The sequence below is a fragment of the Bos grunniens genome, chromosome 1, assembly GCF_055505025.1.
Source record: "Bos grunniens cultivar Pamir isolate PY7600 chromosome 1, Bosgru_T2T1.0, whole genome shotgun sequence".
NCBI classification, from domain to species: Eukaryota; Metazoa; Chordata; class Mammalia; order Artiodactyla; family Bovidae; genus Bos; species Bos grunniens.
In genome coordinates, this window is record NC_141165.1 from 53,821,674 (window position 1) to 53,846,264 (window position 24,591).

A 24,591-nucleotide genomic window follows, 5' to 3' on the forward strand; every position below is an offset into this window, starting at 1 on the left:
GTTTTGCAATTAAATGAAGATAAATAAAAATTAATTTGTCTTATGCTTATGTGACACTCATTAAGTTCTCAGTGATAAGACTTAGGAGAACCAGAAAAGCACATATCCTACCTGTGATTAATGACAGAATCAGTTCAAAAGAGAATTTATAGCTAAAGCCTCTGAGAGCAGCTATCTATATCTGTGCCACAAATTATAAGTGGTTGGGAATAAGAAAATATTGGAGAAGAAAAGGAGGAACAAAGGCTATTCATTCCATTTCTTTTGAATGAATCAAACTGGGCCAGAAGCAGAATTATCACCATTAACCTGAGATAGAAATGATTCAAATGTCACACTGCTCACAAATAAAATAAGAAGGCAAATATGTTTCTGCTGTTTAAGATTGCTTTAAAGGGTACAGAGAAGCCCTTTATGTTGTAGTTACAGAAAATAAAGGCAGCGGTGTGTCTGTCATGGTAAAATATAGAGACGACAATTATTATAAGTAACTTAAGCAAACATGGTAACATATGAATTATGATTTCTATTAAAACTAATCTTTTTTGCCCCTCTGTATCTATACATTGCTACTTTCTCTTTTCTTGTATCTCTTTATTCTTGGGCTTCCCAGTTAGCTCATCTAGTAAAGAATCCACCTGCAATGAAGGACACCCTGGTTCCATTTCTGGTTGGGAAGTGCCCCTGGAGAAGGGATAGGCTACCCACTCCACTCTAGTGTTCTTGGGCTTCCCTGGTGGCTCAGAAGGTAAAGAATTCGCCTGTAATGCAGGAGACCTGGGTTCGATCCTGGGTTGGGAAGATCCCCTGGAGGAGGGCATGACAGCCCACTCTAATATTCTTGCCTGAAGAATCTCCACAGACAGAGGAGCCTAGTGGGCTACAGTCCATGGGGTCGCAAAGAGTCAGACATGACTGAGCAACTAAGCACAGCACATCACAATATATGCAGAGAGTAAGCCTGTATCTAAACTGTAGATTGCATTCTATATTTTTACTTAAATTTTATTTACTAATTTGAGTCCCAATACCTGACTTACCAATTTACAAAATAACTCAATTTTATAGATATCTTCTCCCAAAATCAAAGCAAACAACTTTTTAAAACATTATCATACTTTAGAAAATGTTTTAGATATTTGGGGTGACAGATGGGGAAACAATGGAAACAGTGACAGACTTTATTTTCTTGGGCTCCAAAATGACTGCAGATGGTTACTGCAGCCATGAAATTAAAAGATACTTGATCCTTGGAACAAAAGCTATGACCAACCTAGACAGCATATTAAAAATCAGAGACATTACTTTGCTGACAAATGTTCATATAGTCAACGGTATGGTTTTCCAGTAGAGAAGGCAGTGGCACCCCACTCCAGTACTCTTGCCTGGGAAATCCCATGGACAGAGGAGCCTGGTAGGCTGCAGTCCATGAGGTCACTGAAAGTTAGACACGACTGAGCGACTTCACTTTCACTTTTAATTTTCATGCATTGGAAAAGGAAATGGCAACCCACTCCAGTGTTCTTGCCTGGAGAATCCCAAGGATGGGGGAGCCTGGTGGGCTGCATCTATGGGGTCACACAGAGTCAGACACTACTGAAGTGACTTAGCAGCAGCAGCAGCATGTATCAAAGTGAGAGTTGGAACATAAAGAAACCTGAGTACCAGATAATTGATGCTTTTGAACTGTGGTGTTGGAGAAGACTCTAGAGAGTCCCTTGGACAGCAAGGAGATCCAACCAGTCAATCTTAATGGAAATCAGTTCTGAATATTCATTGGAAGGACTGATGCTGAGCAGAAGCTTTAATACTTTGGCCACCTGATGCGAATAATTGACTCATTGGAAAAGACCCCAATGCTGGGAAAGATTGAAGGCAAGAGGAGAAGGGGACGACAGAGGATGAGATGGTTGGATGGCATCACAGAGTTGATGGACATGAGTTTGAGCCAGCTCTAAGAATTGGTGATGAACAGGGAAGCCTGGTGTGCTGCAGTCCAAGGGGGTCGCAGAGTCAGACACAACTGAGTGACTGAACTGAACTGAGAAAACATTTATTCCCAACATATTATATTAAAAATAAGTAAATTAGTCTCACCTATTACTCAAATTTAAAATCTAGTTAGTATCAGAACCAATGCAATAACATGTAGCTGCAAAATATTGTGATTATGAAATTTTATATGCACATGCATTATGTAAACAAAAATGAATTTAGCATATTGTGTGTATGATAACTGAAGGGAGTGTATTTACTCAGTTTGTACATGTTAATAAAATTTATGGGGAGAGCAAGGGAGGATGGATAAAAGCAAAAATTAGTGACTTAGATTTCCACTCTAGATTTAATAGTTGTCACACATATCCCCAGATAGTTGGTTATAAAAGACATAAAAAAGGAAGAGAAAAGATGGGAAGAAACTGAAAATAAAAGAAGAAAGACATAAAGGAGAGAGGATTGAAAAACAGAAGGACAATAGAAAGTATGACAAAGATAGAAGAATGATAATATGAGAACAGGGAAAGAGTCCGTGCAAAAAAAGTTTATTGTCTGGACAAGTATAATGTCGGCATTCAGTATAGTTATGTACTTTTATCTTTGATCCTGAGATTATGTCTGCCTGAGCACAGTGAAATCATAGCAATAACTACAGCTGATATTTAAACTGTATATCTTATTTTGGTTCGATCCCTGGGTTGGGAAAGTCCTCTGGAGAAGGAAATGGCAATCCACTCCAGTACTCTTGCCCGGAAAATCCCATGGATGAAGGAGCGTGGTAGCCTACAGTCCATGGGATCGCAAAGAGTCGGACACGACTGAGCGATTTCACTTGGTCGTCCTATTTAGCAAATGAATTTTTAAAAATCTCCCTGCAGTGGATTTCATGTCATCTTAGAAAGAAATTAAATGATGCACCAAAATATATTAGATGGATGAATGGGTATTTGAGATGTTTGTTGTTTTATTGATCTAAATATATTTGAGATGGTCATTTCTGCACAAATATCTCTGATGGCTTTACAGATATTTAAGAAATCAATTAGTTTTTTAAATTAAAAGTACAAATGCAAATCTTTTGAAATTTTTTTAAAAATAATATTATTTATCTAGATTAATGTGGTGATACTCTTTGGTTGAGAAATAAAAGAAATGTAAATCTTTTCAAACAAAATACTAACATTCCTAAAGATTACTTCCATGCTTTATTTCTTTCAGTTTGTTGCTGTTGTCTAGCATTACAATACAGATATAGCTAGTAGTCGGTCCCAAATATATTGGCTAAACTAAAGGTCAGGAAGATCCCCTGTAATAGGAAATGGCACCCCACTCCAGTATTCTTGTCTGGAAAATTCCATGGGCAGAGGAGTGTGGTGCCCTATAGTCCATAGGGCTGAAAAGAGTCAGACATGACTGAGTGACTGAGCACACAAAAAAGTTTATTAAAACTGAATAATTTCTGGCTTATTATTATTATCATCAAATGCTTAAAACTGCACAATTCAAATATACTGAAGGGGAATTAAAGACATATTTTTATAAAGGGGTAATCACTTGCATGGTTTAAACAACTAAAGTCTTTAGACTTGATCAAACATTTTAATGGCTGGGGAAATATCTACAAATTTAACTAACAACAAACATGTATTACCACTTTTATACATTTATGTAGCATATAAGTATATGCATATAGAATCGACATCTTCAGGAATGAATTTTAGGAAAAAATTTTAGGAAATTTTAGGAAAAAATTATGGTGGATGAAATGGTCAAGATATTAAAATGTATGATAGTAAATACTTTACCATCTCCTCTCCAGCTGTTGTCTTCCAAGAATTACCAATACCATAAGAAACCTAATATCATTAAATTGGGCTTTAGATTATCTGTATAAATGTTTATCCTTTATAAAGGACCATCTGATTTTCATCAATGATGCCTCTGCTTTTCCTGTAAGTATGACATTTTTTTACATATTCAAAGATAAAAAGGCCAGTCCCTCACTGGAGAGTTATCTCTACATTATCTGAACAGTAGAGGAATATTGATCTGTCCAGACACTTGAATCCGGTTTTACCTATTAGTAGAAATTTACTTTGACAAGTTACAATTTAGGTACAGAGTCTCTCACAGGATAATCAACTATATGTGCACATTAATAAATGACATTACAATGCACTTCATCCAATCCACCCTTATTATTTCAGAGGTGCAGTCTCAAAGGACGAATGCCCTTATTTGCTGAAATGCAAAGCAACAGCCTCATTGATCCCCCTAACATTGTTAAAAGACTTAAAAATTTTGTGTAACCAGTAACCATGGAGACTATCTCCACAGAAACAATGCTCTCAAATTAGATGTGAAAAGAGGTCAAGTAGAGAATTGTAATTTCCTTCTTGTTTCACCTTTCTAGACTGCAGACAGGAAACCAAGGGAAATTATCTTCTAACAATGAAGAATAATATTAATTGAGCATAAACAGAATTCTGTTGCCCTAGAAAGTGGATCTTCAATTAAAATTTTCAAGAAAACTTCTTTAATATTTACATATTCCAACTGAACTGCTTTATATTTCATACTGTGGGATTAATAATGTTATTTCTCATTCACTTGAAAACCAAGACAATATAAAGTCAAATCAATGTTAAACAGATACATAGAGATAAAAATGCTATCTATCAAAAATCAGAACTAAATTTTGCAAGTAAATAGATCTCAAATCCTTTGCTGCAGAATGTCTACTTCTCTAATGATTGAAATATTTTCTAATTCTTAGAATACTATTTAACACTATAATTTTAACATAAGACACAAATATTAGTAAGTAGTTTTTGAATCTTTGAATATAACTCGTTTAAAATTTCTCCCTAAAGTATTTTAAAAGTTCTTTCTTGTCATCTAGCCATGAATATTAAGTTCTAACAAACCACAAAAGGATCAAATCATCCCACACCCAAACATAAATAGATATTGGTGAAAGATGCCAGATCTGTGCAAGATTAAATCTTAAAACCATATGCTTTATTAACAACAGATGTGACATTTAACAACTGTAACTTAATTGGCTTCAAAACACACATTAATTCCCCTTTCAAACCACCACATATATTAACATCCAGATGAACTAGTGCCCTAGGTCTATCTGTTTTCCAAATAGTTGTTCTAAGTGCTGACAACTCTAATGGCTCTGAATAGCTTCATTTCCCTTACCCAAAATATAGTATAATTCAACTTTATTCTTTAGATTTCAGGTGACCAGGGCTGAATTTGTTTGGATTACTAAGTTATAAGAATATCAAAATTGTATCATGGAAGAGTTCTTAGGAACTATATCAATAGTTCCTAAAATAGTCAATGAAATATCAAGCTGTAATATTTTTTAAATACAGAGTATTTTAAAATGACATAACCATAACTTTAGAAGATATGTGTATGTATGCATGCTAAAGATTAAATATTAAGACTGTATATTAAGTGATAATGTACAGCTCAAACACTGAAATAAAATATATTTCTAAAACAATAATATCACAACAATCAAACTGCTTTAATAAAGGAGCATTTGAGACAAATCTGTGCTTATGACTACAAAACACACACACACACACATAGTCAAAATAGACAGTAAAAAATAAATAAACAGGATCAAGATATTAAAGGAGGATGTGTTAGGGGAAGCACACTGATTGAAACTGCCCACCCTGGCCAGGCACCATAGTAACCATTTGCATGAGTTGTTTTATGACAGGAGATCCTGATAAGGAATACAGAACTAATAAGCCACCACCAACCGGAAGAGTTTGGGAAAGGTCTAAAGGAGACACTGCGTGTCCGTCCACTTCCCAGAATCCCTCTCGCTAGCATCCATCTTGGCTGAGCGATGCGTGTGCCACCAGGAAAGACTCTGAATTATAGTTATTGGCCAAAGACCACCCAGAAACTAATCCCATCACCATAAAACCTGACATTGGGAGCCACATGGCAGAGCAGTTCTCCTGGGTTCCCTTACCCTACTGCTCTCCACCCGGGTGCCCTTTCCCAATAAAATCTCTTGCTTTGTCAGCACATGTGTCTCCTCGGACAATTCATTTCCAAGTGTTAGACAAGAGCCCAGTTTCGGGCCCTGGAAGGGGTCTGCCTTCCTGCAACAGATGGATCAGTTAGACCTTAAGGAAGTGAACTGAAGAGGGGGTTAGACTCAAGTTGAATTTCCTATTAATACAGTTGAAAAGTTAATTTAAAAATATTCAATAAATGGGCATTTACAAGAATGTCAGGATACATAAAATTTTGTTTTATTGAACTACATTTTCAGATCACTTTATAATACAAAAATATAGCTATAACTACAAATGCATTTAGTATCATAAAAGTAAAAATTAAATTTCATCTGTGATGCAGATTCTACTCTAAGGATTCTAGAGACCAATTGATTTCAAGTAAAAAACAGCAGCAGAAAATAGATGACCTAGGTTTAAATGTTAGCTCTGAAATTTAGCCATTATATTCTCCCAGGCAAAAGATCCCTTAATCTAACTTGAATTTTAACTATTTCAACTTTAATGTGAGAGCTGACTGTAATTATTTTAGTATATTTTGAGTGATATGAGAGACTCAAAGGAATGAATGTTTACATGATTTATTAACCTTTTGGAGTCTGAATAAAAATTATTATTTTTAACATTTTGGTACAGTATACAATGTATTTGAATGTGAAGAATAAGATATTATTTCTGGTGGATTTGGTAACATGAAAATGACAATTCCCTTCCAAAAAAACAAAACAAAACAAAACAAAACTGGACAACATGCTTAAAAATAGCAACTTCAGGTTACTGAAAATTGACCAATAGCAGAAACAAATGAAGAAGAATTTAGTCTTCAACACTTTCTAGAATTTTTAAGACATGAAGGAATCTATGCCTTTTACATAGACCTACTGTTACCCACATTGCCCCAATGAAACATCAGTTCAGTCACTCAGTCATGTACAACTCTTTGGATGCCATGGACTGCAGCATGCCAGGCTTTCCTGTTCATCACCAGCTTCTGGAACTTGCACAAAATTATGGCCAATGAGTCCGTGATGCCATCCAACCATCTCATCCTCTATCATTCCCTTCTCTTCCTGCATCATATATTTCGCAGCATCAGGATCTTTTTCAATGAGTCAGTTTTTCACATCAGGTAGATGTTCAAGCTGGTTTAGAAAAGGCAGAGGAACCAGAGATCAAATTGCCAAATCTGCTGTTCATGGAAAAAGCAAGAGAGTTCCAGTAAAAAGCATCTATTTCTGCTTTATTGACTATGCCAAAGCCTTTGACTGGGTGGATCACAATAAACTGTGGAAAATTCTGAAAAAGATGGGAATACCAGACCACCTGACCTGCCTCTTGAGAAATCTGTATGCAGGTCACGAAGCAACAGTTAGAACTGGACATGGAACAACAGACTGGTTCCAAATAGGAAAAGGAGTTCGTCAAGGCTGTATATTGTCACCCTACTTATTTAACTTATATGCAGTGTACATCATTAGAAATGCTGGGCTGGAAGAAGCACAAGCTGGAATCAAGATTGCCAGGAGAAATATCAATAACCTCAGATATGCAGATGACACTACCCTTATGACAGAAAGTGAAGAAGAACTAAAGAGGCTCTTGACGAAAGTGAAAGAGGAGAGTGAAAAAGTTGGTTTAAAGCTCAACATTCGGAAAACGAAGATCATGGCATCCGGTCCCATCACTTCATGGCAAATAGATAGGGAAACAGTGGAAACAGAGGCTGACTTTATTTTTCTGCGCTCTAAAATCACTACAGATGGTGATTGCAGCCATGAAATTAAAAGACACTTACTCCTTGAAAGGAAAGTTATGACCAACCTAGACAGCATATTAAAAGGCAGAGACATTACTTGGCCAACAAAGTTCTGTCTAGTCAAGACTATGGTTTTTCCAGTGGTCAAGTATGGATGTGAGAACTGGACTATAAAGAAAGCTGGGTGCCGAAGATTGATGTTTTTGAAATGTGGTGTTGGAGAAGACTCTTGAGAGTCCCTTGGACTGCAAGGAGATCCAACCAGTCCATTCTAAAGGAGATCAGTCCTGGGTGTTTATTGGAAGGACTGATGTTGAAGCTGAAACTCCAATACTTTGGCCGCCTGATGTGAAGAGCTGACTCATTTGAAAAGACCCTGATGCTGGAAAAGATTGAGGGATTGAGGGCAGGAGGAGGAGGGGTGAGATGGTTGGATGTCATTACCGACTCAATGGACACGGGTTTGGGTGGACTCCGGGAGTTGGTGATGGACAGGGAGGCCTGGAGTGCTGAGGTTCATGGGGTCACAAAGAGTCGGACACGACTGAGCGACTGAACTGAACTGAAGCCAAAGTATTGGAACTTCAGCTTCAACATTAATCCTTCCACTGAATAATCAGGACTGACTTCCTTGAGGATTGACTGATTTGATCTCTTTACACTCCAGGGGACTCCCAAAAGTCTTCTCCAACAGCACAGTTCAAAGCTTCATTTCTTCAGCTCTCAGCTTTTTCTATAGTCCAACACTCACATCCATACGTAACTACAGGAAAAATCATAGCTTTGACTACACAGACCTTTGTCAGCAATGTAATGTCTCTGCTTTTTAATATGCTGTCTAGGTTGGTCATAACTTTCCTTCCAAGGACCAAGCATCTTTTAATTTCATGGATGCAGTCACCATAGCAGTGACTTTGGAGCCCAAGAAAATAAAGCCTGTCACTGTATCCATTGTTTCCCCATCTATTTTCCATGAAGTGATGGAACCAGATACCACAATCTTCTTTTTTTGAATACAGAGTTTAAGGCAACTTTTTGACTTTCCTCTCCCACTTACATCAAAAGCTCCTCAGTTCCTCTTTGCTTTCTGCCTTAACGGTGGTGTCGCCTGCACATTAGAAGTTACTGATATTTCTCCTGACAATTTTGATTCCAGCTTGAGTTTCATCCAGCCCAGCATTTCTCATGATGTACTCAGTTTATAATTTAAATAAGCAGGGTGACAGTATATAGCCTTGATATATTACTTTCCCAATTTGGAATATTTCCATTGTTCCATGTCCAGTTCTAACTGTTGGTTCTTGACCTGCATACAGATTTCTCAGGAAACAGGTAAAATGGTCTGGTATTCCCATCTCTTGAAGAATTTTCCAGTTAGTTATGATCCGCACAAATGCTTTGGTGTAGTCGATAAAGGAAAAGTAGTGTTTTACTGGAATTCTCTTTCTTTTTCTATGATCCAACAGATTTTGGCAATTTGATCTCTGTTTCTTCTGCCTTTTCTAAATCCAGCTTGAACATCTGGAAATTCTTGGTTCAAGTACTGTCAAAGCCTCTCTTGGAGAATTTTGAGCATTACTTCGCTAGTGTGTGAGATGAGTGCAATTGTGTGATAGTTTGAACATTCTTTGGCATTGTCTTTCTTTGGGATTGAAATGAAAACTGACCTTTTCCAATCCTGTAGCCACTGCTGAGTTTTCCAAATTTGCTGACATATTGAGTGTAGCACTTTAACAGCATCATCTTGTAGGACTTGAAATAGCTCAACTGGAATTCCATCACATGCATTAGGTTTATTCATAGTGATGCTTCCTAAGACCCATTTGACTTTGCAATCCAGGATTCTGGCTCTAGGTCAGTGATCACATCATCATGGTTATCTGGTTCATTAGATCTTTTTTGTATAGTTCTTCTGTGTATTCTTGTCACCTCTTCTTAATATCATCTACTCCCATAACATTTATATTCTTTATTGTGCCCATCTTTGCATGAAATATTCCCTTGGTATCTCTAATTTTCTTGAGATCTTTAGTCTTTTCCATTCTATTGCTTTCCTCTATTTCTTTGTATTGATCACTGAGGAAGGCTTTCTTCTCTCTCCTTACTATTCTTTAGAACTCTGCTTTTAGATGAGTTGATCCTTCCTTTCATCTTTGCCTTTCATTTTTCTTCTTCAGCTATTTGTAAGGCCTCTTCAGACAACCATCTTGCTTTTGCATTTCTATTTCTTTGGCATGATTTTGATCCCTGTCTCCTGTACAGTGCTATAATACTCCACCCATAGTTCTTCAGGCACTCTATCAGATCTAATCCCTTGAATCTATCTGTTACTTCCACTGTATAATCTTAAGGGATTTGACTTAGGTCATACCTGAATGGTCTAGTGGCTTTACGTACTTTATTCCATTTAAGTCTCAGTTTTGCAATGAGGAGTTAATAAACTGAGCCACAGTCAGCTTCACATCTTATTTTGCTGATTATAAGGAACTGGAATGACTTTGAGGAGATATCCCACTTTCAAGGGCAAAGGAGAAGCCCAAGCAAGACAGAAGAGGGATGAAATCATGTTTCGAATCAAACCTCATAGCCACCAGTGATGCTCAGAGGGCTTAAACAAACCTTGTGCTTACCAGGACCCAGAGACCCCACAGAGACTGAGACAGAACTATGTTTGGGTGTCTCTAGAGGAGGTAGGGGTCAGCAGTGGACTGCTGTGAGGGCAGGGGCTCTGGGTGCATATGTATGCATATGTATGGCATAAGCTTTCTTCCAGTAGATCACAATTAACCCACCAAAGAGCTGCCAGAACTTACACAGGACTGGAGAAACAGACTCTTGGAGGGTACAAAGAGAACCTTGTGTGCAGGATCCAGGAGAAAGGAGCAGTGACCTCACTAAAGACTGACCCAGACTTGCCCATGAGGGTCCAGGAAGTCTCCAGTGGAGGTGTGGGTCTGTGGTGGGCTGCTGCAGGGTTGGGGGCACTGAGTGTATAATACAGTACCTGCATGGGACCTTTTGAAGGAGGTTGACATTAACTTCATTACCTCCACCACAGTTTGACCTTAGGTAAAATAAGAGGGAGGGAACACAGCCCCGCCCTTCAACAGAAAATTTCTGTTTTGAATTTGAAATCAGTCCTGAATATTCATTGGAAGAACTGATGTTGAAGCTGAAACTCCAATACTTTGGCCACCTGATACAAAGAACTTACTCATTTGAAAAGCCCCTGATGCTGGGAAAGATTATAGGTGGGAGGAAAAGGGGATGGCAAAGGATGAGATTTTTGGATGGCATCACCAACTCAATGGACATGAGTTTGAGTAAACTCCAGTAGTTGGTGATGGACAGGGACACCTGGTGTGCAGCACTCAATGGGGTTGAAAAGAGTCGGACACAATTGAGAGACTGAACTGAACTGTTAGAGCTTCTCTATCTTCAGCTGCAAAGTATATAATCAATCTTATTTCAATGTTGACCATCTGGAGATGTTCATGTGTGGAATCATTTCTTGTGTTGTTGGAAGAATGTATTTGCTATGAGTAGTGTGTTCTCTTTATAAAATTCTGTTAGCCTTTGCCCTGTATCATTTTGTACTCCAAAGCCAAGTTTGCATGTTATTCCAGGGATCTCTTGACGTCTTACTTTTGCGTTTCTCTCCCCTATGGGAATAGGACATAGTTTTCGAGTATTAGCTCTAGAAGGTCTTTAGGTCTTCGTAGAACCATTCAACTTCAACTTCATCATTCGTGGTTGGCACATAGTCTTGGATTACTGTGATATTGAATGTTTGCCTTGGAAATGAACAGTGATCTTTCTGTCATTTTTTAGATTGCACCTGAGTACTACATTTCAGACTCTTTCATTGACTATAACTGTTACTCCATTTTTTTCTAAGGGATTCTTGCCAACAGCAGTAGAGATAATTGTCATCTGAATTAAATTTGCTCGTTACATTACGTTTTAGTTCACTGATTCCTAAAATGTCGATGTTCATCCTTGCCATCTCCTGTTTGACCACTTCCAGTTTACATTGATTCATGTACCTAACATTCCAGGTTCCTATGCAGTATTGTTCTTTACAGCATTGGCCTTTACTTCCATCACCAGTCCCATCCCCACCTGGGCATTGTTTTCACTTTGGCTCCATCTCTTTATTATTTCTGGAGTTATTTCTCCCTTTCTCCAGCAGCATATTGGGCACCTACCTATCTGTGGAATTCATCTTTCCATGTCATATTTTTTGCCTTTGCATACTGTTCGTGGGGTTCTCAAGGCAAGAATCCAGGAGTGATTTGCCATTCCCTTCTCCAGTGAACCATGTTGTGTCAGATGTCTCCACCATGACCCGTCCATCTTGGGTGCCCCTACAAAGCATGGCTCATGGTTTCAATGAGTTAGACAAAGCTGTGGTCCATATGTTGAACTGATCAGTTTTCTGTGATTGTGGTTTGGTTTTCATTCTGTCAGCCCTATAATGAATAAGGATAAGATGCTTATGGAACCCTGCAACTTAGTTGGTGATAAATATAGCTTTAGTAACCGTGCTAGCTAAGAAAAACAGTAGCTTTACTGTTTACATTAGCTTTACTAAAAACAGAAAGGATGATGTTGGTTCAGACAAAGATGAGAAAAAAGAAAAAAAAAGGTATGGTTTTTGCAAAATAAAAATGTAAATATACAGGATAAAATAATAGATATGAAAGCCTAAGTTTTTAGTCTTGCTTTGGGATGTGTTAAAACATCACCAAGCAGACCCTGGATTGAAATACTAAGAAAGACCTGATACTAGGTCTCCTCACATTTCTGGATGGCAAAGAAACTGTCCAAATTCAGTAAAACAAAATGTGAAAGCCAGATGAAACTTCAAAACTGACTGCACATTTAAAATTATTCCCCAACTGATGTAAAGATCTATCAGCAGCAGATGGAAGACTTATACATTTGGTGTATTCAACCACAACTTCTAAAAGTCATTGCTTGGCCATTAAACTATATCTACACAAGAAAGAACCTTAAGGAAATAGGCTGAAAGGTAAATGTAAGCAAAATAAATAAAGCAGAAGGACAGGTACAGCAATACAATAGCAGTGCACACTGAAGGACAAAGACTGAACAATTTAATTCTATGCTACTTAAACAAATGGGCTTCCCTAGTAGCTCAGTTGGTAAAGAATCTGCCTACAAAGCAGGAAGGCTGGATTCGAATCCTGGGTCAGGAAGACCCCCTGGAGAAGAAAATGGCAAATTGTGTGAGTATCCTTGCCTGGAAAATCCCATGGACAAAAGAGCCTGCTGGACTGCAGTCTGTAGAATCACACAGAGTCAGGCATGACTGACAACTAACACTTCACTTCAAAACATATAAACAAAAACATAAAAATAAAATATAATTTATATTTTCTTTAGTACATTGTCTACAATAGCCAATGTTCAATCAAAATTGAATAGAGATATGGAGAAAGAATAAAATGTATCTCATACCCCCCAAATAATCAGGTAATAAGAATTAATTCTGAGTGGGTCCTTATTTCAAAGACACTATTATAAATATATTTAAAGAATTTGTATAATATATTCAAAGAATTAAAAAGAAATATAGTGATAAAAACTCAATCAGCAATATTAGTTGAAAATTATAAATGATAGAAATTTCAAACATTAAAAACCATGTGATCATCTCAATAGAGAAAGAACATTTGAGAAAATTCAACATTCGTTTACAGTAGAAACTCTGAATAAAGCAGTATAGAAGGAATGTATCTCAACATAGTAAGGGCTATATGTGACAGTTCAGTTCAGTTCAGTCACTCAGTCGTGTCTGACTCTGCGACCCCGTGAATCGCAGCATGCCAGGCCTCCCTGTCCATCACCAACTCCCGGAGTTCACTCAGACTCACCTCCATCAAGTCAGTGATGCCATCCAGCCATCTCATCCTCTGTCATCCCCTTCTCCTCCTGCCCTCAAACCCTCCCAGCATCAGAGTCTTTTCCAATGAGTCAACTCTTTGCATGAGGTGGCCAAAGTACTGGAGTTTCAACTGTAGCATCATTCCTTCCAAAGAAATCCCAGGGCTGATCTCCTTCAGAATGGACTGGTTGGATCTCCTTGCAGTCCAAGGGACTCTCAAGAGTCTTCTCCAACACCACAGTTCAAAAGCATCAATTCTTCGGCGCTCAGCCTTCTTCACAGTCCAACTCTAACATCCATACATGACCACTGGAAAAAACACTGCCTTGACAAGGCGGACCTTTGTTGGCAAAGTAATATCTCTGCTTTTGAAAATGCTATCTAGGTTGGTCATAACTTTCCTTCCAAGGAGTAAGCATCTTTTAATTTCATGGCTGCAGTCACCATCTGCAGTGATTTTGGAGCCCCCCCAAAATAAAGTCTGACACTGTTTCCACTCTTTCCCCATCTATTTCCCATGAAGTGATGGGACCAGATGCCATGATCTTCGTTTTCTGAATGTTCAGCTTTAAGCCAACTTTTTCACTCTCCACTTTGACTTTCATCAAGAGGCTTTTGAGTTCCTCTTCACTTTCTGCCATAAGGGTGGTGTCATCTGCATATCTGAGGTTACTAATATTTCTCCCGGCAGTCTTGATTCCAGCTTAGTTTCTTCCAGCCCAGCGTTTCTCATGACATACTCTGCATATAAGTTAAAAAGCAGGGTGACAATATACAGCCTTGACGTACTCCTTTTCCAATTTGGAACCAGTCTGTGATTCCATGTCCAGTTCTAACTGTTGCTTCATGACCTGCATACAGATTTTTCAAGAGGCAGGTCAGATGGTCTGGTATTCCCATCTCTTTCAGAATTTTCCACAGTTTATAGTGATCCACACAGTCAAAGGCTTTGGCATAGTCAATAAAGCAGAAATAGATGTTTTTCTGGAACTCTCTTGCTTTTTTGATGATCCAGAGGATGTTAGCAATTTGATCTCTGGTTCCTCTGCCTTTTCTAAAACCAGCTTGAACATCAGGAAGTTCACGGTTCACATGTTGCTGAAGCCTGGCTTGGAGAATTTTGAGCATTACTTTACTAGCGTGTGAGATGAGTGCAATTGTGTGGTATTTTGAGCATTCTTTGGCATTACCTTTCTTTAGGATTGGAATGAAAACTGACCTTTTCCAGTCCTGTGGCCACTGCTGAGTTTTCCAAATTTGCTGGCATATTGAGCACAGCACTTTCACAGCATCATCTTTCAGGATTTGGAATAGCTCAACTGGAATTCCATCCCCTCCACTAGCTTTGTTCGTAGTGATGCTTTCTAAGGCCCACTTGACTTCACATTCCCGGATGTCTGGCTCTGGGTCAATGATCACACCATCGTGATTATCTGGGTCATAAAGATCTTTTTTGTACAGTTCTTCTGTGTGTTCTTGCCACTTCTTCTTAATATCTTCTGCTTCTGTTAGGTCCATACCATTTCTGTCCTTTATTTAGCCCATCTTTGCATGAAAAGTTCCCTTCGTATCTCTAATTTTCTTGAAGAGATCTCTAGTCTTTCCCATTCTGTTGTTTTCCTCTATTTCATTGCATTGATCGCTGAGGAAACTTTCTTATCTCTCCTTGCTATTCTTTGGAACTCTGCATTCAGATGCTTATATCTTTCCTTTACAGCCAACAGTGAAAATTTGAAAGCTTTTCCTCTAAGATCAGGAGCAAGACAAGTGCCCACTCTTGCAACTGTTATTCAACATGGTGTTGAAAGTACTAGCAATTAGTCAAGAAATAGAAAGCATATACAAACTGGAAAATACAACTTGCATTATTTTCAAAATACATTATACATAGGAAGCTCTAGTGTTGGCCCCTCAGTCGTGCCTAACTCTGAGACCCCATGAACTGTAGCCTCTGTCCACAGAATTCTCCAGGAAGAATACTGTCACACAAGTGTATGTTCCTCAGTTCTTTGTCTCATCACAACCAAGATTTGGAGTGACGGACATTAAAGCCTCCTCAGCGTGTCATGGCTCCCAGGTCTTGGATAGACCGTGTTATAGCTCTCAGGTCTTGAATGGACCATGTTATAGCTCTTAGACAAATCAGTGTTACAGCTCAGTGTTACAGCTCTATTTTATTTAGAAGATAGCAGGAAAATCCATCTTCCAGGTGTGAGGACACGTCGATCAAAAGACACGAGGAAAAGAGCTCCCCAGTGTGCAGGGGAGAGAGCAAGTGAGCTAGATTTGGCTCCTCTATTTATATGTTTATCTCTCCCTGGGCCTGTCCTATGTAAATTGGGCCAGCCAGGAGTGTTGTTTATTTTCCCTGAGGTCCTCACTCCGGTCCTCAGACCTTCTTTTGTTCTATTTTCGTGGGCTTTTCCCTTCTTTGTCTTTTAGACACCGTCATTTTGGACTCCTTTTCCCTATTCTACCTACCTAACAAATACTGAAGCAGGTTACCATCCCTTTCTCCAGAAAACCCTATAGACCATGCCAAAAAACTTTTAGAACTAATGATGAATTCAATAGTTTTGTAAGGTTAAAAAATCAATATTTGCATTTCTGTTGCATTTCTATACACTTATAACCAGCTATCCAAAAAGCAATTAAGAAAAACAACCCAATTTGCAATTGCATCATAAAAAAATGAAATACCTACTAGCAAATATAACAAAGGAGGTTAAAGGTCTGTATACTGAAAACTATAAAATATTAAGGAAAGCACTTGAGGATGCTACAAAGAAATGAAAATATACGCTCTGTTTATGGGTTGGAAGAATTAATATTGTTAAAGTGTCTATGCTAGCCAATGTAATCAAGATTCTATGTAATCCTTATCAAAATTCCAGTGTTATTTTTCAAAGATAAAGAACATAGAATCTTAAAATCTGTATTTTTGTATTCAGAGCAGACTGACTAGCCAAAGCAATCCTGAGAAAGAACAACAAAGCTGGAGACATTACATTTTTTTAGTTCAAACACTATTACAGTAATTAGAACAGTATGGTAATAACATAAAAAGAAACATTTTGCTCAATGGAACAGAATAAAGAACCCAGAAATAAGCCTATGCATATATGGTCAATTACTTTACAACAAGATAGCTGATTCATGTTTTTGTACAGCAGAAACTAACAAAACATAAAGCAACTACACTCCAATTTTAAAAATTAATTAAACATTAATTTGCAACAGTAGAGCCAGGAATATATAACGGATAAAGGACAGTCTCTTCAATAAATTGTGTTGGAAAAACCGGATAGCCACAAGCAAAATAATGAAACTGCACTTCATTCTTGTATCATACACAGAAATTAAAATAGATCAAAGACTTGCATTGAAGCTGTGAAACTATAAAGAAAACATAGATGGTGAGTTTCTTAACATAGGTCTTGGCAATATTTTAATCTAAAACTAAAAGCAACAAAAGCATAAATAAACAAATGGGACTGTATCTGATTATATTTACACAACAAATATTTAATATAATATTAAATTATATTAACTGTCTTTTCTGACCACAATGTTATGAAACTAAAAATCAACTACAAAACGAAAAATGAGAGAAGAGCAAGCATGTGGAGACTAAAACAACATTCTACTAAGGAAACGAAAAAAAAAAAAGAAAAAGAAAAACCATGAATCAAAAATGATAGGAAAGAGGAAATTAGAAAATTCCTTGAGAGAAATGAAAATGAGAATATAACTACAAATTCAATGGGATGCAGCAAAAGCATGTCTAAAGGAAGTTCATAGTGATAGAGGCCTTCCTCAAGAAACAAGGAAAATCTCAAGTAAGCAATCTAAGCTACCACCTAAATGAATTTGAAAAAAAAAGACCAAAAATTTCCAGAGCCAGCAGAAGGAAGGAAATATTAAAACTCAAAGAGGAAATAAATAAAGTAGAAATAAAAAAAAAATAGAAAGGATGAATAAAATCAAGAACAGGTTTGTTTGTTTGCTTAAAATAAACATAACTGACAAACCTCCAGCCAGGTTCACCAAGAGCGTAAGAGAGAGGACCAAAACAAAACAAACAAACAAAAAAAAGAAATGAAAGAGGAGAAATAACCAATAACACGAATATGGCAAACGAGGGTAGATCATGAATATCAATATTTTATAGAATGGAATAATTAAAATTCAAGCAGGAAAATGTGTCCAAATGGATCAGTGGACACTGATAAACTGCTAAAAACATTTGTTTTCAGTGTTGATATTAACATTGGTGTTAGTTTCCTAGGGTTTCTATAACAAATTACCACAAACTCTGTGGCTTAAACAAGAGAAATTTATTTTCTCACAGTCCTAGAGCCTAGAAGTCCAAAATCAAGGTGTCAGCACATGCCTCCCTCTCAGGGAACTAGGAAACCAGTATGTATAAGAATGCTTTCTTAGCTTCTGGTCATTGCTTGGCTTGTAGCAGCATAAATACAGTCCTTACATGATATTCTCCCCGTGTACTCTCTGTGTTCAAATTTCTCCTTTTTATAAGGACACCAGTGTTAGATTAAGGGTTCTCTCTAGTACAATGCAAACTCTTAACTAATTATAGTTAGCTATATACCTTATAGTTAGTTATATATCTTAACTAATTATATCTGCAATGATCTTATTTCCAAATAAGATAACTGGGTGTTAGAACTTGTGAATTTTGGGTTTCACATTTCACTCTGTAACAGGAAGCATCACGAATGCATTAAGGAGGGGAGTGTCTTTCAGACTCTGAGAAAAAAAGTCTGTAGAAATACGTATTATATAATATCTCAGCTTGTTGCAAGAGCAGTAGTTTGTATAAATGTCAGAGGGAAGTGGCCAAAGAATGGTTTAAAGTCATTTATTCATAAGTTTGGGTATTCAACCCAATGTAAAATGATGTATTCAGATAGTAATGTTGAATGCCACCCATTCTTATGTTGTTTATAAACATCTCCATATTTAACTTTGCTTTTAAAAATGTATCCCATAGTCTTGATTTAAACAATGTTCACATTTGTGTATTATTACGTAAAAATATGGCAAAGTGTTTTAAAGATAGAAACCTACTTAAAACCACTCGGTTATAGTGATTTCTGATATAATAGTTAAAAATAAATTTTAACTCCTGAAGAATTTTATCTAATCATTGTCCTGGGACTAGAAATATAAAATAATATTTTTTAAATAAAAATCACATAAAATATATTTCTAGACAAGCAAAAGCAAATGTGCAATAAATCACATTTTGAAAAGAATGAAACTGAGAACATGGTTCATTTCAGAGAATCTGACCTTTGTTTTACTACCAGGCAGTGTCAGTTCAGATTAACTGTGATATAAATCCAGTCATCCTAGTTATCCTAATGTTTTCTTTCTGAGTTACATAACTGCACACACAACCATTTTCAAAGGCATATATTTTGATTCCTACATCTTGAACTACTAAAAACATTTGCTTTTCTTTAAAGAGTCGATTTAGAAACAAAAAAGCGAAATCTCATATGTTGAGAAAAGCTGCTAAAACTTCCAAAGTGACAATAAGTTTAATTTAAAAGGGATATATAAAAGAAAGGCTGTAATCATTATTAAAACTGTTATTTGATGCTTTCATATCTTTATTATAATTCATTAATTGTGATAGTAATTGAATACATATGGAAGTATTTTATGTTTGCAGAGTATTTGGAGCATATATCTTTCCTTCAAAAACACAAATGAAGACATGTCATTTGAAACTTAACTGTGAAATCAATACATGTACCAAAAGTTTCAGAATGCCAGCATTTGTAATGAATAATTGCTAAAATTATTATTATCAGAACTCTCACTTAAAGTTAATGATATAAACTATCTACTGATTTTTAAGTTAATATAACTTTAAACGTTAAAAAAGGAATGAATGCTCATATGTCTTTTATAAAATTCATTGACTATTTATATTTATTAAATACACTTAACCATTCTCTCTTGAAATCTTTATACTAAATACCTATATCAAATGAATATAAAATTTATAGCAAAAGAAAAGAGAGAAAAGAATGAATAAGAGATCAAGAATAATTTCCACCTATAGCCTGATTTTGTAGGAACTTTGTTGCATAAATCACATATTAGAGCTTCTCCAACTTGTAAAAACTGAGATATTGTTGTCCAGGTGCTAGGTAGTGTCCACCTCTGCAACTCCATGGACTGCAGCACACCAGCCTTCCCTTTTCTTTGCTAGCTCCTGGAGTTTGCTCAGACTTATGACCATTGAGTAAGTGATACCATAGCCATCTCATCCTCTGTCTCCCCCTTCTTCTCTTGCCCTAAATCTTTCCCAACATTAGAGTGTTTTTCTATTGAGTGGACCCTTCACATCGGATGGCCAAAGTATTGGGGCTTCAGCATCAGTCCTTTCAATGAATGGTCAGGGTTGATTTCCTTTAGGATTGACTGATTTGATCTCCTTGCAGTCTAAGGAACTCTCAAGAGTCTTCAATACCACAATTAGAAAGCATCAATTCTTTGATGCTCAGCTTACTTCATGGGCCAACTTTCATATCCATACATGACTAGTGCAAAATCATACTTTGACCCCACAGATCTTTGTCAGCAAATGATGCTCTTCTTTGTCATAGATTTGTCATATGTCAAAGGTTTGTCATAGCTTTCTTTCAAGGAGCAAGTTTTTTTTTTTTTTTTTTTAATTCCATGACTGAAGTCACTATCCACAGTACAAGAAAATAAAATCTGTTACTGTTTCCACTTTTCCCCCATCTGTTTGGCATTAAGTACTGGGTTGGGAAGCCATGATCTTAGTTTACTGAATGTTCTTCTTTGTTTCCTGCCATTAAAGTGGTTATCATCTTTCTGCATATCTGAGATTGTTGACATTTCTCCTGGAAGTATTGATTCCAGCTTCTAATTCACCCATTCAAGCATTTTGCATGATGTACTCTGCATAGAAGTTAAATGAATACGGTGATCATATGTAGCCTTGATGTACTCCTTTCCAATTTTGAAACATTCCACTGTTTCATGTTCAGTTCTAACTATTGCTTCTTGACCTGTATACAGGTTTCTCAGGAGGTAGGTAATGTGTTCTGGTATTCCCTTCTGTTTAAGAATTTTCCACAATTTGTTGTGAGCAACATAGTCCAAGATTTTAGCATATTCAATGAAGCAGAAGTAGATTTTTTTTATTTCTCTTACTTTTATATAATCCAATAGATGTTGGCAATTTGATCTGTGGTTCCTCTGCCTTTTCTAAATCCAGCTTATATACCTGGGAATTCTTTGCTTACGTACTGTTGAATCCAGCTTGAAAGATTTTGAGCAATACCTTTATATTATGTGAAATAAGGACACTTGTACAGTAGTTTGAAGATTTTTTTGACATTGCCCTTCTCTGGGATTGAAGTGAAATCAAATATTTTTTAGTCCTCTGGCCACTGTTGTGTTTTCCAAACTTGCTGGCATATTGAGTGCAGCACTTTAACAGTGTCATCTTTTAAGATTTGAAATAGGTCAAATGGAATCCCATCACCTCCACCACCTTTGATCATATTAATATGGGAAATTAAAAGATGCTTACTCGTTGGAAGGAAAGTTATGACCAACCTAAACAGCACATTAAAAAGCAGAGATATTACTTTGCCAACAAAGGTCCGTCTAGTCAAGGCTATGGTTTTTCCAGTAGTGACGTATGGATGTGAGAGTTGGACTGTGAAGAAAGCTGAGTGCCAAAGAATTGATGCTTTTGAACTGTGGTGCTGGACAAGACTCTTGCGAGTCCCTTGGACTGCAAGGAGATCCAACCAGTCCATCGTAAAGGAGACCAGTCTTGGGTGTTCTTTGGAAGGACTGATGCTGAGGCTGAAACTCCAATACTTTGGCCACCTCATGCGAAGAGCTGACTCACTGGAAAAGACTCTGATGCTGGGAGGGATTGGGAGCAGGAGGAGAAGGGGACGACAGAGGATGAGATGGCTGGATGGCATCACCAACTCGATGCACATGAGTTTGGGTGAATTCTGGGAGTTAGTGATGGACAGGGAGGCCTGACGTGCTGCGATTTATGGGGTCGCAAAGAGTCAGACACGACTGAGCGACTAAACTGAACTGAACTGAGGCCCATTTGACTTCACGCTCCTGGATGTCTGGCTCTAGGTCAATGACCACACCATTATGGTTATCTGGGTCATTAATACCTTTTTAAAAATATAGTTTGTTGTGTATTCTTGCCATTTCTTCTTAATCTCTTCTGCTTCTCTTAGGTCCTTGCCATTTATGTCCTTTAAATGTTCCCTTGGTATTTCTAATTTTCTTGAAGTGATCTCTAGTCTTTCCATTCTACTGTTTTCTTCTATTTCTTGTTCACTTAAGAAGGTTTTCTTATTTCTCTTTGCAAATCTCTGGAACTCTACATTAAGTTGGGTATATCTTTCCGTATCTCCTTTTCCTTACACTCCTTTTCTCAGCTGTTTATAAGGCCTTCTTAGACAACCATTTTGCCTTCTTGCATTTATTTTCCTTTGGGATTGTTTTGGTCACCACCTGTACAATGTTAGAAACCTCTACCCATAGTTCTTCAGGCACTCTGTTTACCAAATCTAATCCCCTGAATCTATTCATCACCTCCACTGTATAATTATAAGGGATTTGGTTTAGGTCATACCTGAATGGCATTTCCCCTACTTTCTTCAATTTAAGTCTCAATTTTTAAATAAGGAGTTCATGATCTGAGTCACAGTGAGCTCCAGAAATTGTTTTTTCTGACTGTGTAGAGCTTCTCCATCTTTGGTTGCAAAGAATGCAATAAGTGATTTTGATATTGACCATGGTGATTTCCAGGTGTAAAGTTGTCTCTTGTGTTGCTGGAAGAGAGTGTTTGCTATGACCAGTGTGTTCTTTTGGCAAAACTCTGTTAGTCCTTGCCCTGATTCACTTTGTAATCTAAGTTCAAACTTGTATGTTACTCCAGGTATCCCTTGATCTCCTTTCGCATTCCAATTCCCTATGATGAAAAGGACATCTTTTTGGTGTTAGTTCTAGAAGGTCTAGTAGGTCTATATAGAACTGTTTTGCTTCAGCTTCTTTAGCATTAGTGATTGGTGCATAGACTTGGATTACTGTGAAGTTGAAAGGTTTGCCTTGAAAATGAACCAAGATCATTCTGATCAACACTATGAACAGTATGAAAAGACAAAATAATCTGACACAGGAAGATAAGCCCCCTTGATGTTAGATGTTCAATATGCTGCTGGGGAAGAGTAGAGATAAAGCTCCAGAGAAAATGAAGAGGCTGGGCCAAAGCAGAAACAATGTGTTGTCATTAATGTAACTGGTGGTGAAAGTAAACTCCGATGCGGTAAAGAATAATGCTGCATTGGAACCTGGAATATTAGGTTCATGAATCAAAGTAAATTGAATGTGGTCAACCAGGAGATGGCAAGGGTGAAAATTGACATTTTAGGAATCAGTGAACTAAAATGGATGTGAACGGGTGAATTTAATTCAAATGACCATTAAATCTACTACTGTGGATAAGAATCCCTAGAGGAAATGGAGTAGCCCTCATTCAGTTCAGTTCAGTTCAGTCGCTCAGTCATGTCTGACTCTTTGCAACCCCATGAATTGCAGCACACCAGGCCTCCCTGTCCATCACCAACTCCCGGAGTTCACTCAAACTCACGTCCATTGAGTTGGTGATGCCATCCAAACATCTCATCCTCTGTCGTCCCCTTCTCCTGCCCCCAATCCCTCCCAGCATCAGAGTCTTTTCAAATGAGTCAGCTCTTTGCATGAGGTGGCCAAAGTACTAGAGTTTCTTTTCTTTTTTTTAATTTTATTTTATTTTTAAACTTTACATAAGTGTATTAGTTTTGCCAAATATCAAAATGAATCCACCACAGGTATACATGTGTTCCCCATCCTGAATCCTCCTCCCTCCTCCCTCCCCATACCATCCCTCTGGGTCGTCCCAGTGCACTAGCCCCAAGCATCCAGTATCGTGCATCGAACCTGGACTGGCATCTTGTTTCATACATGATATTTTACATGTCTCATTGCCATTCTCCCAAATCTTCCCACATTCTCCCTCTCCCATAGAGTCCATAAGACTGTTCTATACATCACTGTCTCTTTTGCTGTCTCGTACACAGGGTTATTGTTACCATCTTACTAAATTCCATATATATGCGTTAGTATACTGTATTGGTGTTTTTCCTTCTGGCTTACTTCACTCTGTATAATAGGCTCCAGTTTCATCTACCTCATTAGAACTGATTCAAATGTATTCTTTTTAATGGCTGAGTAATACTCCATTGTGTATATGTAGCACAGCTTTCTTATCCATTCAGCTGCTGATGGACATCTAAGTTGCTTCCATGTCCTGGCTATTATAAACAGTGCTGTGATGAACATTGGGGTACACGTGTCTCTTTCCCTTCTGGTTTCCTCAGTGTGTATGCCCAGCAGTGGGATTGCTGGATCATAAGGCAGTTCTATTTCCAGTTTTTTAAGGAATCTCCACACTGTTCTCCATAGTGGCTGTACTAGTTTGCATTCCCACCAACAGTGTAAGAGGGTTTCCTTTTCTCCACACCCTCTCCAGCATTTATTATTTGTAGACTTTTGGATCGCAGCCATTCTGACTGGTGTGAAATGGTGCCTCATAGTGGTTTAGATTTGCATTTCTCTGATAATGAGTGATGTTGAGCATCTTTTCATGTGTTTGTGAGCCCTCTGTATGTCTTCTTTGGAGAAATGTCTATTTAGTTCCTATGGATAGATCAACTAAACAGAAAATTAACAAGAAAACACAAACTTTAAATGATACAATAGACCAGTTAGACCTAATT